A 6,000-nucleotide genomic window follows, 5' to 3' on the forward strand; every position below is an offset into this window, starting at 1 on the left:
CTAAAAGAAAAAAAACAATTTTTTTGACAGAAGGTCAATATATTTTAATATATGCTGAAACAAAACATAGTTTGATCTTATATACATCGACATGTAGAGCATTCAAAAGAATTGACCACTCACTAGAGAAGCAAGTAGAAATGTGTGAAGGCTATGTACACTTAAACTCACTAGTGAAATGTGCTACTGTTTATCTATATCATAGACAACTTTTGTGAGTAATTATATATCACAGGGGAATGTAGCATTGAGGAATAATTCTCAAATGCAAATAAGCAAGCCAGTGCTTAAGAATTATTTGGCCTTATTTCCTGAGATTTTATTCACTAGTTTTGAAGTAAGAGCCAAAAATCTGCATTTTAATTTTAACTCTCTAGGTGATTCACATGCATAGCTATATTTAGAAACCAACAGCTTAGTGCTTAATACATAAATTTATGAATATTTTCAGATAGTACATATTACATATTCCGACTTTTGATATATACAGTTGTCAACATATCTGAAAGTAATTAAGAACGTACGCATAAAATATATTCTTAAACTTTGAACTTTAGGAAAGCATGTCTTGTTTTTATTTATATTTTGAATAGGTTTTAAATGTTTATCTTTAGGTCTTTTTAATAGTATTTTATTGCTGGAAACTATTCCAAAGTCTCAACATGCCTATTCTGTCACCTCAAAACAAAACTGTGTTCAAGTTTCAGGTGAATTAAATATTGATGGTAGGAAATCCCATGCCTACTCTAAGATCCTGATTATTTTAGTGAGCTAAGGCGAACAGGAAAAAACGCAGTTTATCTTAGTACTATGGGCATAAAACTACCATATGTTTGCACCTGGGAGTATACAAAAACATTCCAAGAGTTTCAGGGATACATAAAGTATTGAGGGATTCAATACCTAAATTCTCATCATCTATATATACTTTTGCCTACAACTTATGTGTCTATAGGGGCCTACACCATTATGCAGATTCACAGTTTCTATCTCCTCTTTAAAAATCGCCCTTCTCACACACATCACAAAACAATGGAAAATCTCTACTCTGCTACTAATCTATTATAGTAGATTGTGTTGGGATGTAAAAATCTCAGAGGCACCAAAGGAACAGTTCGCAGTATTGATGTAGGTGTTAAGAAAAGTGAATGATTCAAATAACTGTGTAACAAACATTTGTGCAAATCAGTTTTTCATTCTTTTCTTTTTATTTCTTTGTTTAATTGATATAAAATTGACATACAATACCCTGTTCATTTCAGGGGTACATCATAGAAACTCAATATTTGTGTATATATATAATGAAATGGTCCCCACAATGAGTAGTTATCTTTAGTATTGATCTTAGCTATATATTTTTGAACCAGTCTCTTCAGGCAAGGGCAACAAAAGCAAAAAATAAGCAAATGGGATTGAATCAAACTAAAAAGCTTTTGTATAATGAAGGAAAGCACATACAAAACAAAACAACCTACTAAATGGGAGAAAATATTTGCAAATTTTACATCTGATAAAGGGTTAATATCCAAAATATGTAAAGAACTTATATAACTTAATATATTTTTAAAAACTTGATTAAAAAATGGACAGAGAACTTGAATTGACATATTTCCAAAGAAGAGATACAAATGGCCAATAGGTATGTGAAAAGATTCTCAACATCACTAACTATCAGGGAAATGCAAATTAAAACTGCAGTATAACCTCAATTCTGTCAGAATGGCTATTATCAAAGACACAAAATAACAAGTGTTGGTGAAGATATGGAGAAAAGGAAACTCTTGTACACCGTTTATAGGAATGTAAATAGTGCACCCACTGATCTTTGATGGTAGGTCATCATGTGATTTTTGAAATTAACACAGAGATAGTTCAAAAAATTGAATGACATATTTTTTTTCCTGTTGATCTACTCATTAATGTGAATGAGGTAGATTACTTACATCTATTTTAAAAGACTGCGTGGGTCTAGTGATAAGTAACATTTCATTAGATATTTAAAAACAAAGAGTTCATTTTTTGAATTCCAATTCTAGACTACTTTCATAGTCTGTAATCATACTGAAATATAAGGTCAAGATGAGTTATATCTCAAAGTATTCATTTATAAATATTTATTTGGAATATTGATATCTTTATAATAGTTTTCTAATTCATTCAAGTGTTATATTCCTTGATTTATTTAGGGCTAATTGAATTTTTCTCAATTATGTGTTCTAGTTTTCAGATTTACTTCTCGCTATTTAATAAGTTTAGGTGCTTTTATAAAATTATCTTTTTTTTTAAATTAAGAAAAATATTAGAGTATTTTGAGGTTCACAGCAGAATCAAACAGAAGGTACAGAGATTTTCCAAATACCTCTTTCCCCCATACATTTACAGACTCTCAAATAGAGTGGTACATTTGTGACATGATGAGCCTACACTGATACATCATAATCACCCAAAGTTCATAGTTCACATTATGGTTCACTCTTACAATTATATGGTCTATGGGTAGAAGAGTGTATGACGACATGAGTACATCATTATGGTTTCATATGGAGCATTTTCACTGCCCTAAGAATTCTCTGTGCTCTGCCTATTCATCCCTTCCTTCCCTCAATCCCCTGTCAACTGCTGATCTTTTTTATTGTCTCCATAGTTTTGCCTTTTTCAGAATGCCATGTAGTTGGAATCATACAGTAGCCTTTTTAGGTTGTCTTCTTTCACTTAGAAGTATAGATTTAACATTCTTCTATTTTTGCGTGGCTTGATAGTTCTTTCCTTTTTAGTGTTAAATAATATTCCATTTTCTGGATGTACTGCTAATTATGTATTTATTCATTTACTCAAAGACATCTTGGTTGCTTCCAAGTTCTGGCCCTTAGGAAAAAAGCTGCTATAAACATATGAATGCAGGTTTTTGTGTGGACACATTTTTAGTTCCTTTGGATCAGTAATCAAGGAGCGCCATTATTGAATTATAAGGTAAGAGTGTGTTCAGTTTCATAACAAACCACCAAACTGTCTTCCCACATTTTGTTGGGAAGTTTTACTCAACTATTTTGCATTCTCACCAGCAATGAGTAAGTTCCTGTTGCTCCACATCTTCATCAGCTTTTGGTGTTGTCAGTGTTCTGGGCTTCGGCCATTCTAATAAGTGTGTAGTAATTTGTTTTAATTTTCATTACCCATGTGATACTCCATGCAATGTGGAGCATCTTTTCATATGCTTATTTGCCATCTGTTTATCTTCTTTAAAGAGTTATCTGTTAAGGTCTTTAGCCCATTTTTTAAAAATCCAGTTGTTAAGATTTTTATTGTTGATTTTTTTTTAGCATTTTATTTTATTTTATTTTTAGTTTCAAGTATACAGTACATTGGTTAGACATTTATATCGTTTATGAAACAATCCCCTGATTACTCTGTTTTCTTTGTAGCTCTACACATAGCCATTACTGCTGAGTGCATCCCCTGTGCTGTGTTCCCCATCCCCATGACCAACTACATATTGTTGATTTTTAAGAGTTCTTTGTATATTTTGGATAATAGTCTTTTATCAGATATGTGTTTTGCAGATATTTTCTCTTGTCTGTGGCTTGTCTTCTCATTTGTTTGTTTGTTTGTTTGTTTGTTTTGGACATTCTTGTTAGTGTGGAAGTTTTACATTTGAATGAAGTCTAGTTTATCAGTTGTTCCTTTCATGGATTATACCTTTAGTTTTATGTTAATCTAAAAAGAAAACACCATACCCCAGGTCATCTAGATCTTCTATATTATTTTCCAGGAGTTTTATAGCTATAATCCATTTGGGGTTGATTCTTGTGAAGAGTGTAAGGTTGTGCCTAGATTCATATCTTTTTTTCTTGTATGTGTATGTCCAGTTGTTCCAGCACCATTCATTGATAAGACATCTTGAATCTATTGTATTACTTGTCAGAGATCAGTGAACTATATTCGCGTGGGTCTATTTCTTGACTCTAATTTATTCCATTGATATATTTAGCATTTCTTCACTATTACCACACTGTCTTGATTACTCTAACTTTATAGTAAGTCTTGAAGTGGGAAAGTGCCATTCCTCCAACTTTTTTCTTCTCCTTCAATATTATGTTAGCTATTCTTGTTTTTTTGCTTCTCCATATAATGTTTCAGAATCAGTTTGTTCATATCCACACAAAAAAATTTGCTTTGATTTTGATTGGGATTGCATTGAATTTATAGATCAATTTGGGAAGAAGTGACATCTTGACAATATTGTTTTTTTTTTCTATCCATGAACATGGAATATATCTCTATTTATTTAGTTCTTTTTTGATTTTTATTCATCAGAATTTCGTTGTTTTCCTCATATAGATTTTATAGATATTTTGTTAGATTTATACCTAAGTATCTTATTTTGGGGACCACAAATGCAAATAGCATTGGGTTTTTAATTTCAGATTTCACTTGTGTATTGATTTTTGTGTGTTAGCCTTGTACGTGCAGCCTTATTTTAATTGCTTATTAGTTCCAGTTTTTTTGTTGATTCTTTCAAATTGTTTATGTAGATGTTAAGCCATCTGCAAACAAAGTTTTACTTCTTTCTTCCCAATCTGTATATCTTTTATTTCCTTTACGTGTCTTACTGCAATAGCTAGAACTTCCAGTACAATTTTGCAAAGGAGTGTTGAAAGGGAATATCCTTGCCTTTTGTTTGATCTTAGTGGGAAAGCTTCAAGTTTCTTATTATTAAATATTATGTTAGCTGTAGGCTTTTTATAGATATTCTTTATCAAGTTGAGGAAGTTCCCCTCGATGCCTAGTTTAGTGAGAGTTTATCATTAATGGGTGTTGAATTTGTCAAATGCTTTTTCTGCTTCTGCATATGATCATATTTTATTTCTTTTGGAGCCTCTTTATGTGATGGATTACATTAATTGACTTTTGAATGCTGAACCAGCCTTTATATACCTGTGATAAATTTCACTTGGTCTTGGAGTTTAATTCTTCTTATACCTTGCTGGATTCAATTTGCTAATATTTTGTTGAGGATTTTTACATGTGTGTTTATGAGAGATATTAATCTGTAGTTTTCTTGTAATGTCCTTGGTTTTGGTATTAGGGTTTTGCTGGCCTCATACAATGAGTTAAGAAGTATTCCTTCTGGTTCTATTTTATGAATCAGATTGTAGAGAATTGGTATAATTTCTTCCTTAAATGTTTGGTAGAAATCACCTGTGAACCCATCTGGACCTATTACTTTCTGTTTTGGAGGGTTATTAATTTTTTATTCAATTTTTAAAATAGATATAGGCCTATTTAGATTGCCTATTTCTTTTTGTATGAGTTTAGACAAATTGTTTCTTTCAAGAAATTGGTCTTTTTTGTCTCGGCTATCAAATCTGTGAGCATGGAGTTGTTAATAGTTTTTCTTTATTATCCTTTAAATGTCCACAGGATCCATAGTGATGTCCCCTCTTTCATTTATGATGTTAGTAATTCGTGTCCTCTTTCTTTTTTCCTCAGCTTGGAGAGCGGCTTATCAGTTTTACTAATTTTTTTTTTTCATAGACCCAGCTCTTGGCTTCATTGGTTTATTCTACCCATTCCTTGTGTTTAATTTCATTAATTTATGCTCTAATTCTTATTACTTATTTTTTGATTACTTTTGATTTAAATTTGCTGTTCTTGTTTCCTGAAAGTGCATTTTTGATTTTAGATCTTCTTTTCCAATATATGCATTCAATGCTATATATTTTCCTCTAAGCACTGCTTTTTCTGCATCCTACAAATTTTGATAAAATATGTTTTCACTTAGTCGTTTAAATCTTTAAAAATATCTCTTGAGATTACTTCTTGACCCAGGTGTTCTTTAGAAATGTGTTGTTTAATCTCTATGTATTTGAGGATTTTTCAGTTATCTTTCTGTTATTGATCTCTAGTTTCATTCCATTTTGTTCTGAGAGCAGACATGGTATGATTTCTATTATTTTAAATTTGTTAAAGTGTGTTTTATGGCCTACAATGTGTTCTGCC

The sequence above is a fragment of the Rousettus aegyptiacus genome, unplaced genomic scaffold (genome assembly GCF_014176215.1).
Source record: "Rousettus aegyptiacus isolate mRouAeg1 unplaced genomic scaffold, mRouAeg1.p scaffold_m13_p_10, whole genome shotgun sequence".
Lineage (NCBI taxonomy): Eukaryota > Metazoa > Chordata > Mammalia > Chiroptera > Pteropodidae > Rousettus > Rousettus aegyptiacus.